Raw genomic sequence first — 16,186 nt, 5'->3', positions numbered from 1 at the left:
TTTCCCTATAAATTCATTAAAAAGCGACAATTAAGCGAAGATAAATGCAATATTTGCACATAGAAAGGCATTCTAAGCTAAATCGATTTAAGCAATATAAAAGATATGTAATGTACATACCATGAAAAAACGTGACACAAATCAACATCGAGTGTTTTTGCACCTTTTTTTCCGGCTGTTTTCAGTGCAATTGTTGTTAACTATGGTCTTCAAGAATAAGTAGTGAACGCCTATTCACGCCCTATTAATGTAAAAGATAAAATCAGAACAATTGTCTAAAGTGTAAAACATTCATTCAAGTAAACTATGATAACTACGCAAGTACAGTCCTACATGACTCACTTATTTAATATAATGTCACCTTAATAGCTACAGATCGACTTCACCAAGCTCAAGGTGATGAGCTGTCTTTACCAGAGTCATATTCGTGCCGAACTCGAACCTTTGACCACCTCTCTCAGTTGACGAACGCCCAACTACTACGCTTCGGTACCTGTGCGTATCGCAGTGTTTGTTGTTAAGCACATAGATACATCAATCATGATTACGTCATGTTGGTGATAAATCATGAGGTATATTTTGACCATGTTTTCATTATCACATGTCACTAGTGCGCCGATTTACATTTGATCACGAGTTATAACGTATTTATATTTTTTTTTGTTGCATGATTGCACGTAGGCACTAGCAATCTAGCGTATATTTGTGTTAAACTTATAGCACAAATGGTTTCTTTGGCACGTAGATCGTACATGTGATGTCTCATGTGATTAACTACAATGCTTTTGTAAAACTATTTGTGCAATAGTGGCCATGACATTTTATATACATGTTCACATAGCTTATAATACCATCCATAAGTAAACTTTCCTCACTTGCAGGGCTTGATTTGACAATATATTTCTGACATACGATTACGCTGACACACAATTGCAAAACAAGGATAACACTTAAAACGGATTACCCTGAATAAAATATTATACTTACTAAGGATTCCTGTAAAAAATAATCACTTGATTAAGGAATCCGCTCACAACGGATTACAAAAAGAGGATTACAGTGACAAAAGTCTCCTCGACTCATCTGAAAACCGATTTCCATTACAAATGATTCCCTTCACATGTTATTGCTTGAACACGACATTTCGTTAACGAAAAGATGCTCTTGATTCCCCTCACAAATGAATCCGTTTCTAAAGGATTCCATTGATATGGACTACTCCTTACAAATGATTCCATTGACAAAGAATCCCATAGCAAAGAATTCTCGAGAGAAATGACTTCCCAGACAAAGGACTTAACTCAAAAAGGATTCCATTGATAAATAACTCAACTTACAAAGGATTAAATTGATAAATACATTGTGTAACTCAACTTACAAAAGATTCCATTAATAAATAACTCAACTTACAAAGGATTCCATTGATAAATAACTCACTTACAAAGGATTCCATTGATAAATAACTCAACTATCAAAGGATTCCATTGATAAATAACTCAACTTACAAAAATTTCCACTATCAAATTATGACCCTGCTTTAGATTCCGCGAAAAGTGAACCCTTGATAAACGACACCCTTTATAAAAAAAAATCCTATAACCGAGGACTCAACTGACAAAGGACTATACTGTTAAGGTTTCCAATAACAAAAGAATAAATTGCTAAATGAGTATAAGTTCGAAGGATTTTATAGATTAACACTCCACTGACAATAGATTCCCTTAACAAAAATTTTCCTTGACAAAGTTCTCCCATAAGATAGGATTCCACTAAAAAAATAGAACCCTGACAAATGACTCATATGACAAAGTATTGCAATGACAAAAATGACTGCCATGGGAAAGGATGTTCTCGACAAATGGCTTCACTTGCTAAAGATTAGATTGATACAGTTATCCCAAAGGATTTATCTGTCAAAAGATTCCGCTGATAAAGAACTCCCTGATAATAATCTATCAAGATTTACGCCGATAATGGATTGTCCTGATACCCAGAAAAAGGATTACCCTTACAAAGTATTCTAGTGACAATTAATGACCTGACTTATTATCTCGTTGAATAAGAATTTCGCTGACAATAGACACACCTAACAACAGGTTCAACTTACAAAGGCTACAGTTATCAATGGATAACATTGATAGAAGATTTCTTTTACAGCTGTTTTCATTGACAAAAAAAAATGCCCTACACGAGGATTTCACAAACAAATATTTTTTTCTGTAAAAGGAATGATCTGAAAATGGATTCTTCTGACAAAGGATGTCACTTACACTAGTCTCCTCAGACAAAAGATTCTCCTCTAAAGGAGTTCCCATCAAAAGCATTTTTTGGAAAACGCATGTTTGACAAAAATACCTCTGACAAACGATTCCGCTTCAAAGGTTTTCATCAAATAAATTATTTTTCTCTTGACAAAATATTCCCAATGAAAAAACATTTCCCTGACAAATGATTGCCCTGAAAATACTGACCACGGATTTTCCTGATAAAATATTTCCGTAACAAAGGATTCCCCTGACAAACGATCCCCATGACAAAAGCCGCTATCAATTGATTCACTTCAAAAATGATTCATCCCCTAATACAATATTCTCCTGACAAAAACAAAAAGGATTCCTCGGAAAACTGATGCTCCTTATAAGGAATTCACTTGACAAATATTTTCATGAATAAGGATTCTTCTGGCAATTGATTACCCTGATAACCAATACCTCGAATTGAGGATTCCCTCACATACGTTTCCCCTCACAAAGGATTCACTTTAGAAGGATTCCTCTAACAAATGATTCCCATGCCAATAGATTCCCTAAACATAGGATTCCTTTTATTAAAAGATACCGTCACAAAGGGCTAAACTAACAAAGGATTCCACTGGCAAAGGTTTCCCTTTACGTAGGAATTCCACTCTCAGAAAATTTTCCCTCAAAAAGACTAACAGTTCTACTGGAAAAAATTTCCACTGGCAGTGTTTATTAGTCGTAGTAAGTGTAAAGCTGATATTTGTTATAAACACAATTACTTTTTATCCGACGAATATATAATAAATGGTGTAAGGTTAACGCTATATCAAATTTAAGAGCTGATTATATTGACCAATACACAAGAGCCTTACATTGCGGCCAGATATGAAAAGGAAGCAATCTGTAGCGAGACGGTTACACTACATTCATTCAAATGTAAGAGCATATAATGATGGGAGATTAAAGCACACGGCAACTAAATTGTGAAATTCGGAGGGAAAGTTCGTACCCTTTGGAAGGACGTACGTTTAGCAGTAATTATTCTAAACTTAATGCCTAATAACTCACAAATATAATATTTACGTTGGTTTTATTCGGTCTATCGAAATGTAAATGCAGGGCGCCTGATCTATAATATACAATTCGAAAGTTATATCGATGTAAACACGATCAAAGTGGATGATGTACAAGGAATAATGAGTACCGTAATTACCGTAAGTTTTCGGACACCGTCTTTTTTGGCAAATATAATTATTTTTTGTGACTTTTAATTTTCGGACATACGGGTGTTCGTCCAACATTCATTTCTCTTAATTTTCGGACAGTTACAGCGCTATTTTACATACTTCAGCCCTGTTTCCACTCATATTGTGACACTTCGATCATGGATTTTTACAACCGGATTAAGGTCATAAAACCTGGAAGATGCATGCCTGAGTGCAATGGACCATTACATTCGCGTAAATAACATTGGATATCGGTAGAAAACAATGGATTGAACCAACAGCATTTGAAACAGTTTCGTCTTATTAAGGAAGCAGACTACTATATGTGTTTACCTTTTTGTTCTATATCATTTCAGGCAAGAGTTAGAAAAGCTGTGAAGTTGTATTTATTTTCGTTAAGCAAAAAAAGAAGAGTAAATCACAATAAAATCATTGTACATTTATTTATTGCTTTTATTGCAATATACTTATATTTTTCGGACACCTTTATTTTGTGTCTAAATTTTCGGACACCTGTATGTTTTATATATATTTATTTTTCGTATCTATATTTTCAGAAAAAAATAAGTGTCCGAAAACTAAGAGTAATTACGGTATCAATAGTAAACGAGGTATTTCTTCTCTATAAAACTAAAACGATGGCCTGGTCGCATCTCGGTCACGTGATCTTGTCAATGGAAACATTTTACACATGTATATCACTTATTTCACTGGAATCGTTTTGTCCTAAATAAAGTTAAGCAAAGCTTTATATTTAAACAGGTATTACTATATTTACGTCATGTTGAATTGAACGCATATAAGTGTCATTTTGGGTAGCTTTGCATCCGGATTACCTAGATACATTTTAAATTAATACTAGATTAATATGGCATAACATAGACAATTTAATTGTAGATAAGGCAGTCAAATGGGATCCAAAAAAGTACGGAATTATTCCAACAAAGGAGTCAAGAACATAGAAAATGCTGATTCTAGTAAAACGTTAAAATCACAGCAAATGAAGAAGCAACGACAGGACAATTATACCAAAATAGACAAGTCGCCAGTGACAAACCCAGACTCGTCAAACAGTTCCGTTCACAAGACATTCCTGTTTGTTGTGTTGGCGTTGCTGGTTGCAACTACTGCTGTGATTCTCACGAATGATAACTTGAAACATTTTATGAGTAAGTTCAATATTTTAACACTGAATACAATAATTTCTCTATAAAACCCAAAGTACAAAGAAGGGGGGAAGAACACTTGACCAGGTAGTCCGTCAAGCCGTCCTTACATAAAGAGCCTTCATTCTAAGGCTATTGCGCATTAGAAACATACTGCATTATTGCATTTTAAATGAACGGACAATTAAACTAAAGAACAATGACCAGGAAAGAAATCATTGTAACCGCATGTTTGTCTTTATGTAAGGCACGTGAGCGATTGTTATGACAATACATGAGCAGGGCACTTAATACTGAAAAAAGATAAAATATTATTAAAACCAGCGTTAATTAAAACCGACTAGGACGAATCGATGAAAGGAATTTAACCGATCAAAAGAGCTGCAAAAAATAGCAAAAAAAGAACAATTTAAATCAAGATTAAGGCATTTGTGCACTAAGAAATACGCACATTTATAAATTTTATGCTAACAATGGTTTAGTTTCAGAGATTAGTGAAGAGACTGCGGAGTTCCGTCTGCCGATCATTGACCTAGACAAGGCCAAGGTTGACCAGCAGGCGGTGGCAGCTCAGGTGGTCGACGCACTGGAAAACATCGGCTTTCTCTACGTTGACAACATCCATGGCATCGATTTCGACAAATTGATGGAGTGCTGCAAGTGGTTCTTCGGTCAGCCAAAGGAGGTAAAAGAGTCGCTGATGAGAAAACATTGGAAACCGGAAAACCAGAACGTATACCGCGGCTATTTCCCGGTTTGTGGAAGGCGATCCCAGTCGCAAGGAGGGCTTCGAGTTTGGGCGGGACATTGACCCTAATGACCCTAATGACCCTACTGTCCAGACCGGAAACTGGTTTTATGAGCCGTCTGTTTGGCCAAAAGAGAATGGGTCATTTCCATTCAAGGAGTTGTTGCAGAACTATTACGAGATCTTACACAACGCCAGTCTTGATGTTTTGCGACTAGCAGCAGTCGGCCTGGGAATAGACGAACACTCATTCGATCCCATATTCGCTGACCGACCAGTCACAACTTTCCGTTTAATGCATTACCCTCCCTGGAACGACGCTCCACCGGCAAATGCAAAGATTGAAGACGGTAAGATCATCACCACGCCGGAACACTCGGACTCCAACTTCCTCACAATGTTGTACACTTTCCACTACACGGGACTGGAGGTGTTAACGGCGGATGGGAAGTGGAGTGCCCCGGAACCGCGACCCGGCAGTTTCGTCATGAACATTGGGGACGTATTCTCCCGCATGATGGGCGGGAGGTTCAAGGCCACTCGCCACCGTGTACTTGATATTGGAGTCGACCGGTACTCCGTGCCTTTCTTTTTTGAACCGTCTTATGACGGCGACATTGGGGTGAATTTCATGTCGCTTGCTACTGGACAAGGGCCGGAACATAAAGTGGAAAATACGGGCCGTGGATGATTCAGCAAGTGAAATACATAAAAAAGTACTTTGAATACAAAGTGTTACCAGAGTTTTGAGACACTTTGTGATACATAGTGCATCTTTCGTGTTCCATGAATATATTTCAATCTTGTACTCTTATGAAAACGTTTTTGAGTTTTGTTATATGGTATGCATTCATCTACGAGGGGCAACTTTGAGCTTTTAAGTTTCCACTTAATACTTGTTATATTACAGAAAACTATGTCATCTTAGTTCGATTAATATATTCCTCCCAAAAGTTATGAAAAGGGATTATTGTTTACTTATGTCCCATGCATCCTCACAAACAGATACGTATACAATAGTATAATCGTGTATACAATTATTTATTTGTAAATGCACATTCTAATTTTTTTAATATACATATATAAAACGATTTACGTTTTCAAACTTGTTTTCATTTCTAACATGTAATGTTTAATTTTAATGATTATTGTAAAACATACGGTAATTTCAATGATTTTTAAGAACTCATAATGTAATCGCTTGATTTTAATACAGTTGACAAAACATTAATGAATGTTTTTAATTATCTTTAGTTTTACTAACAAACAATGTACACGTGGGAGAAGACAAATATCTACGATGTAAAAGTACAAGTACAAGGTACATAAATACGCCTTTCATAGCCACAATGTACTAACTATATCAATATCATAAATCATCAATACTGCTTTGCGTGGCCGCAGTATATAAAAGACTGCTATACAGGCTTAAAGTCTTCTTTAACATATGAACGCATTCAACAATTTTAAGTACCTTTATAAGTTTGTTTTCCCAGCTACAGCATGTGTAAAACGTAGCTCTGTTTGGTGCTAAGGTTTAAAGTTCAAATGCATATAGTATGTTTTCACAGTACAATTTCTTAAAAGGGAACGTCCCCTTTATTTCCATATGTATCAAAACGTGAAATGTGTGCAAAATTAATTACCATCCAGAGAAAATAACAAATGCTTAACGTATTATCTTTAATTTTTCTTTAAGAATTTTTTTAAATCTTAAAACTCAAAATGTGTACGAAACATATATATAATTTGACGCATGTTTTTATACAGACTTTTTATTTTGAAAAAAAAAGTTCAACAAACATGGATCACTTTTGGTATCGCGAGCATTCGCACTACATTGTTATCTGTAATCGGTCTGTAGAACAAACATTGTTTGCTGTTTTATGCATTGTTGAATTTCAATTAGAATGAATTCAATTCATTTACTGCAAAATCGTCAAGCAATGCCTTTAAGAAAATGTTTTCAATCCTATCCAGCTATCAGTTCACTATTTGAAATGGTGCGATATAAGCGTTTTATCAACATAAGGCACACCGCATTTGAGTAGATAACCAATTTGTATTTCGTTTTGTCATACCACCACATTGATAAATGCCTTATATAAAAGTGCCCCATGTAATTATTACAGCACCTCAACAGGGTCTACATCAGTCAATGTTGGAAAGTAGGACATATTTCTCAAAAGGTTACGGTACAAATTAAATAACCGTTCTGCAAGCCTCGCCGTTTTTTAAGCCTCACTTGATACATAACATAACGATATTGCAGTGACCTGTTATTCTCTATGTTACTTGACTAACTGTATATGTGTTTCGTTTAACTACCTGTACAAGAGTCAGTAACTGCATTGTTTTGCATTACAGACGCTTTAAATATATTCACTTGAACTAATTATTCATAATAAAAAAAACATTGCGTCCGGGATATTTTTTACGTCACTTGTGGAACTAGATCTCTAATTAGTCTTAATATTTTTAAATAATATCTTTTTATGAACGCTTACACGACTTAAGAATGCGAACCAAGTTGAGGAATGTATTTTTTAAAGAGCATATAACTATATCAAACAACACCATGTTGTTAAATTTGTCTTATTATTTGTAATAGGATGCTTGTATAATACTTTTAAAAGCCCGGATTTTACGGGTCGGGTTTTGCTTGCAACCGTTTAAAAGAAAACATAAATTAATCGAGTGCACGAACACGTTTAGAATGACTGTTTACTATTGTATCATCATTGCGATGAACGCATTCAACTTTAACACCTAATTCCTAAACTGATGAACGTTTAACTATTTATTCATCTCCTATTTTGAGCGAAGTTGACTTGAACTCATGCGGTGCCCTTTGATCTAACAAGTTGATGGTAAGCAGCCATCCACACCAGATAAAGCCTGTGTGAACGTTTAACATGAGACCTCTCCACGCATTAACTGCAACTTGGCCGCGGAGACTGTATTTATCACAACGTTAAAGTCTAAAGTAAAGTAGAAGTAAAGTATTCTGGTTGTGATAACTGATGAACTACTTTATGAGAATGGTTTTCTTGTAACATTCACATATTTTGAAATGATTTAATTTCCTGTATCATGAATGATAATTTATTATCTTCAATTTGTTGCACATATACACATAGTTTTATGATTTTACTCTATGTATCTGGCTATCTGCCGTATTGATAGCGCACAATGTCACTTTGATCGTGTGTGACGTCTTACTTAATGAACTGCATTGATTATTTTGAAATAGTGGTGAAATGTAGAAAGTACTTTTTACTAGTATATAAAATGTATTAATCATCGAGTCGACTTGGAATATATAACATACCTTGAATTAGCAATGTATTCCCTATCGTTGAAACTAAAACCGTATTCTTGCTTATGTTTGTGACGGTTTAAGTCCCATTATGGTATGGACATTTTTCAAACACTGTATTACGCTATGGACCTAGAATTAAAATATTAATAAAGCTCGGGTTATGTGGAACCAACAGTTAACATTAAGACAATTATAAAGCGTTTGTAACGACGGGTTAATTTTGGATGTTTCTGTTATTTGTGTTTAAATGCTGGCAATACACTGATAATTTTCATAAAATAACAAGTGGGCCAATAAGGTCCTAGTCCGCTCAAGTGGATTATCTTTTTATAGAAGACTTTTAAGTTAATTTTCTTTAAATGTCTAATTTAATCATTTAATCGCCAGGATAATTTCGACCAACGGACATTGTTCTAATAAATAGATGAAAATACAGCTGCCTTAATAGGAGGGAAACCTTATCATGGCATGTGTTATTTTATTAATTACAAGCAACAAAATGACCAAAGAGTGAAGCAGAAAACAAATTCCCGAGGCAAGACTAACAAGGACAAAATATGCACAGTCATATAATCTATAAACATTAGTATTAAAACACTAGTTTAAGATTTGTTTTAGTTCGATTGCATCGAAAGTCTAAGGCTAAATGAGACTGGTAATTACCAGATCTTGAAAACAATGCAAGAGCCGTGAACATCGCGGACACCATATACAATTCGCAATGCAATCTCCTCGAACATTAGATTGAACACATTAAATTACAAACATGAATGATGATGTATTAGGAGCACCAATATTGTCTTGCTACATCAATCAGCATTTATAGTGACGCGATAGGGCGTCTCCATTGGTATCAGGAGAGCCCGGGCTCCATCCCATGTTTGGTCGAAAAAATATTCTGGGTTTACAATAAAAAACAACTATTTTTTGTATGTGAATAATCATCTAAGAGAAGAAAATCTCTTGCTTTTCATGATAATTTCTAAGAATATACGACAATACTGGATCGGACTTAAACAAGTAACAAACGTTAATCATAATTATCTTTTTTATTCCTAACCAACACACACATTTACGGTATGCTTATTTCAAAAGGCATAGTGGCCTCCAGTTTGTGCTGATTATAAGTCATTACCCCCTGGCGTATAACCGCATTTTGCGTTATTTAAAAAAGTATGTATTAACTTAGCAGTCATAATGGGCATATAATAACTATTGATTCACAAGTAAAACTATAAAAATATTATAAAGTTGAATTGTATGTTAGTGTTAGTATTTTTAGATTAACTTGCTGGGAAGTGATAAATCACATAGTGTCACTAAAACAGATGTTTCTTTAAATGTAAGACTACTTATTATTCACTTGCTTGAGAATTGGTAGCTATCCTCGCGAACAGTCTGCCTACGCTATCATAACAAGCTTATGGAAGCTTTCTGTTCTTATTTAGTATGTGAAAGCTACTTTAAGAGAAAGAAACCATCAATGCTTTACTAGGGTTATCTGAGAGAGTTATCTGTCACTTAACACATCAATACATACAAAGAAGGGAGGCCAACGGTGCATGATTTGAAGGTGGTTTTTAATATGCTGATTAAATTTTACCTTGTCTTAGGTCAAGGAAAAGTTTTGTATAACGAACGATTTTCTGCCCACGGGATCTAAATCCAAGATGACAGACCAAAAACCTAGCAAATACTTTTTTAACAAATGACACAAACAACAAATATTTTCCACGATTTTGGTAAGCCTTTTAATTTAAACAATCGCAAACAAATTATTTTATTTAGAAAAGTTGTAATATTATACATGTAATGAAAAAATGACTTTATGGGTAAAAACCATGTTTTTGTTTAGAATGACATGTTTCAGTTTGTGCCTGCAAAGAAGTTTAGATATAATTATCACCCTAACTACATGTTAACACAACTACGAGACTGAGGAATACAATAATATACTATTTAATGGGAATATGGCCATAATTGTGATATAAAAGAAACAAGTAAATATGGTGGGGTAGATGACACATATGAAAAAATATGCCTAATGTACACGATGATATATTTTTAGATATACTAACATTTTTAACTTTATACGTTTCTGTTTGTGAATCTGTGTATATAGTTATAAGAGAATGCACGCTGCTTTTAAACATAAAATACATTTCTTTTACCGGTAATAGTACAAATAAAGAAAAAAAGATCATTAATCAACAACGGGCATCACAATCTCTAACATTAAGCACTAGTTGAAACAGGGGCTCACGGTGCAAGATTGGAAGGTTTTATTTAAATATGCTGTTGATGCTCTCCAGTGTCTTGAGTTAAAGATGCTTTTTGTTCATAAAGGGTCCAAATCCAAGCTGGCCGTCAAAATGGCCGCCCATAAACATAGAAAATACTGTGTTTTTACAAATGGCATAAACAAAATATAATTTTTACAATTTTGGAAAGCGTTTTTGTTTATGGCAATTAATTTAAAAAAAAATAAAAAAATATATTTTTTTGATGGAATATATTACATCCAATGATCAAAATGATCAAATACACGAAACATCGGTACAAACAATAGGTGTTTTTGTCTACGACGTGTTTAAATTTGTACCTGAAACGCAGTTTAGGTACAATTATCATACAACAGCATTCATAAACAACAACGAGACTTATAAATACGATGGTATTTTTATTATTATAGTATTCATAATTTAATACAGTTCACTGTGTCATAACATAATAGTTCATGTACAAATATAAAATATGATTATATATGTTCAGAGGTAACGCATTAAAATATCTCACATTAAGTAAATAACACAAACTGTTAAGATATCCGATAAATTGTTCAATAACATGTTGTTGTTGTTTTTTTGGAGGAGGTCTTTTTTTCGGGGAAGGCGAGAAGGTACAGTGCTAACTCTGTGAACTAAAACTTAAACATTATAAAAAAATGCGATAAAAAATCACATTGACCAAAACCAAATCAAAAATTAATGTTTATAGAAACACATTCAATGTTCCCTAACCGGGTCATATAAAATATATTGTGCTTTTTATCATTCGGAAATTTTGTAACAAAAAATTTACACAATTAAATATTCTTTCTAAAAAAAAGAGTTTATTTTTCCAATTTTACTAGTATCATTCCCATGTTCCCGTCAAAGAACACGACATGACGTTTGTAACGAAGTCATACCCTGCATGACTTTTCTCCCAATACAGGGCCTGGTTGCTCAAGACTAGGGCCTTTTAAGTTAATCGCCGTTGATTTTTGCAATCAATTTATGTATGTGAATTACTTGTAAACTTTTCAATACCTGTTAATTTGTATGCTCCTACAATTTGAAAATGTTTGATAATAAAATTGATTTAACAATAATGATGTAAAGTTCTTCAGTAAACAGAGTTTGTCTTAACTGGCAATTAAAGGTTTTAACAACCGTAGCCTGCTAAGCTGATCATACAACATAATTCTGTGCATAAACTCACTCGGATCACTTACACAGCCATAGATCACAGGCGCCGCCTCTTTTTTGAGATGAATTACCATTCAAGCTTATTTTACTTTCCCAAGGTTTCGATAATAAAATAAGTGCGATTCAGTGACGATTCAGAAATGCTTTTCATGCACATAAATTGCAACCAACCTATTTTATCAGTAATGACAAAAACAGATGCTTTCAAAATATACAACTTGAAGCCTTAACAAACAATGTGTTTTTGGTCGACCTTGGACATATTTTTCATTTTTTTAAAAGACGAGCTCATGTAATGGATTTGGCGCTAATAACAGGAGGTTGCGCTCATGCTCAATCTAACTATTGTAAATTGAGATGTTTTAGATCACCGTTTCTACTTTTTATGTTTACAGGATTTTCACTACCGTGTTTTCTTCTTAAAATCTATATATTGAAACGAGTATGTTTTGGTATATATGTAATTATAACACACCTGCGTGCCAATACTGCCTTGAATTATATAAACTTAAGTCTTTGTAATATTTAAACAATTACAACGTTGCACAATTGTTTTCGTCTTCGCACGGTAGTTTATTGGATCGCATAGATAAACAAGACAAACCTGATCAAATACAGACAATAAAACCATTTCACAAAGACGAATACTCTCGCTTGTTTGGTTGAGCAATTATATTTTTGAATGTGTACAACATGTCGCTGTCACACACGCGAAGCGATGCACCGTCTGAGATATTGAACAAAATGTATCAAATCTTCGTATTTCCTATTATGGATATCTTTTCAAAACGTTTCAATACATGAAATGATTTAAGAGATGAGCTGTGATAAGAAGTTGCGAGAACGAGATAACTTACGTATGTGAACGACTTATACATTCTTGGGAACAAGTATCATATTAGTGGTAAATAGACGAAGCTGACTCGAGGGAACGACGTAATAAATTATGGGATTGATATATCTTACACTTATGATCGAGATAACTAATGCGTGGAAGTGGCATTATCAACCAATTATTATTCATGCGATTCCTATTCATATCATACAGAGTCATGATAGATTCCGTTGTATCAGTCGATCTTTTGCATCCCTTAAACAACGCACTATTATTCTAATGGTCTAGTTATGCTGTTGCTACCACCAACTTGTTTGGTTCCAACGAAATTTTATGTCATAACAGCGAAATAATAGTCTCATATTCACAAATTATTATGTCGTTACCGCGAGTTAGTATTATCGTTACCCCGACTTACTAACTCATTCTCTTGAGAAAGATATCTTGATTCCACGACTTACAAAGTCGTAAGAACGATGTACTCATGCATGCTCATAAATAAAAGTATATGCATATGTACTGACGTACAAGATGATCAAGATTCTACTTTTATAGGCCGAGAAAATACGCTTACGATATCACAAGTTCTGTATATACACGTAATTATAGGGCTAATATGCTCCTAAAAATAAAAAATAAAAATCGCGAATAATGTGATTTTTTTTTATTTAACTTGATTGAGAGAATGAAATTTGCACTCCGGGTTTAAAGTTGTTTTTCAAAGCTGATTCATTTGCTAATGTCTAAGAGAAGCAGCATTTAATTGACTGAAACACTCTTATTTAAAAGATGCATAACATATTGGAAAAAATATTGTGGATAATAGTTATTGGATGCAGAGGCGTCGGAGCTGGGGCGGCAGGGGCGGCGGCCGCCGCCCCAATATTTTCGGCAAAAATGAAATTTTGGCAAAGACCTGTTTTCCTTTTTTTCATTTTTCAATAGCCGTTTATTTGAAAATATCTTTACCACGAAGCAAGGTAATCAGGTAATCACGCCTTCGCGGTTATGACACGTGTATTGTTGATTGTAATCACCCGCCCGCGGTAATGTTCGTGTCAATTATGTTGTTAATTGACCGGTCTCTTTTTTACGATAATCCCTTTATTCTTGAGTAATTAAACCTGGGAATCTTTAATTGTCGGTATGATCTAAGCCTTTGCTTGTTTTTATTAATATAAAGGAACGTATGACATGAATCAAATGTGCCGATATCCAATAGTCCTTCGTTATCACAAACTTAAAGATACCTCAAGATACTTGTATTGATTGTTGTAACTCAAAGTAAATAAAGTATAATTCTAAAAACTTATTTAATGACTGTTTTTACCACTTTTTTTTGTCATTGTCTGCCCCAAACCAACCAACGAATTTCAAATTTCCAAAACGGAATTTCGGGAAAAAAATCCCGAAGAATGTTCCTTCAACCCACATGATCCCTATTGTTGTGTCGACTGCTACAAAGTACAAACTGCGACATATAGAGATAACTTCTCCATCGTCTGTCTGTCTGTCACAACTTTTGTCATTCAGAAAATGCTTGCAATAGACGTGTATAAGGTCAGGTATCAGGCATAAAAACGCACCAGAAAGCGCCATTTGATGCTAAAATTTGTAAAAAAAATCCGGTGGACTCCGGACCACCACCAACGGGAGGGGAATACCCCTTCCATACCCACCCCATCCGCCGCCCAAATGTCAATTTGCTTCCGACGCCCCTGGGATGTTTAGCGTATTATAAACATATCTAGTAGGACGCTAATAAACCAAAATCTATGTTGATGATACAATTTGAATGTATTGAAAGCAACAGTTTGACGTATTTACTGATATAATTTGGTGGAATTATTTTCTTCACGAAAGGCAAATTAAGCGATCCTCTGCTTCGAGTTTGATCACAACTGAAATAATCGTGCGCAGGGTTCCAACTGTGTTACGATTCTTCGGTTCAAAACTACACCATGTCATGACTTCTCACGTTTCCATATTGGAGATTATATGTTTTTGCACATTTATTAATTAATCTTCGCAGAATTGCAATGTACTGCGGACTTTTTAAATTAAGTCAAGATCTGTTTAAAAAAAACTGTACAAACAATCACGTTCAAGATTTATCACCATTTTAAACAACGTTCCTTCCTTACAACAGGAGTGATGCAGTCATGAAATAAATATACAATAATTTCACAATACCCACTGTTTTTCGAAACACGATTGTAGCCTTTGACGGACCACTTCTATCTATAATCGCCTCTGCGGTAAATGAGCACCTGTTTGTTACAAAGAAAGGTTTCCATGCGCCTGATATACCTGCATATGTGACGTTTATAACATGTTTTTGGCTTGGGACGTAGCCCCAAGGCCATAGTAATGACACACATTTCTAAAACTATCCGAATTGGCTGGATGCCAAAAACCAAATTCCCAAAACTCCGATTTACCCCTTAATTCATGCGCAATTAAAGTAGTTCTTCGCAGATCTCAATAATCCTCCTTGTAAGTACAGAACATCATTATGTAACATGACCGTGCTATAAAAATTGTAAAAAAACAAATTATTGAAGCAAAATTGCAAAGCATTGGCTACGACATATTTTTTATTGTTTGCATATTCATTCGAGAATAAGTTCCTCACTTGACGGTCTAGGCCGAAAAGATATGAGTGTCCACGGACACAGTAGCAAGAACTTTTTTTCTGAGACATTTTTTGTAGACATTATATTTGGTATTTATAAACATATTTTAAAATATTGTTATTTTATTTTGCGTTAACGAGACATTCAAGAAAAAAAGTATTCATGATCATTCTCGGAAATATACGAAGTTACCGGATATGGTATTTCACTGCGCAGATTGAGCGCGCAAATCGAGCGCGAAAAGTTCAACGTGAGACAACGTACACAATCTGTACACCGTTCTTTATCAGGGTAAAGGCCCAGTCTCACTATGATGCCGGCGGAGACCCGGAACGTGATCCGGGATCTACCGGGATGAACCGGGGCTTCGTCGGGGACGACCAGGATGAACCGGCGAACACCGGGGCTCCATCGGGAAAGTATTAAAATGTTTAATACCTCCGGGATGAACCGGGATTCACCGGGGTGAACCGGCGCGGCACCGGGAACAACCGGGACGGCACCGTAGCTCCGACGGGGCCAATACAGACCCCGGCAGAGCTA

The 16,186-nt window shown here is 35.0% G+C and overlaps 1 pseudogene; it reads left to right on the top strand.

The window, feature by feature from the left end:
* The first annotated feature begins 3,112 nt into the window (after window positions 1-3,112).
* LOC127842570 (uncharacterized) lies at window positions 3,113-6,338 on the top strand (annotated as a pseudogene).
* Window positions 6,339-16,186: the final 9,848 nt, after the last annotated feature.

The sequence above is a fragment of the Dreissena polymorpha genome, chromosome 8 (assembly GCF_020536995.1).
Source record: "Dreissena polymorpha isolate Duluth1 chromosome 8, UMN_Dpol_1.0, whole genome shotgun sequence".
NCBI classification, from domain to species: domain Eukaryota; kingdom Metazoa; phylum Mollusca; class Bivalvia; order Myida; family Dreissenidae; genus Dreissena; species Dreissena polymorpha.
Note: the sequence above shows the minus strand (reverse complement) of the source record. Positions and strands in the feature narration are given on the sequence as shown.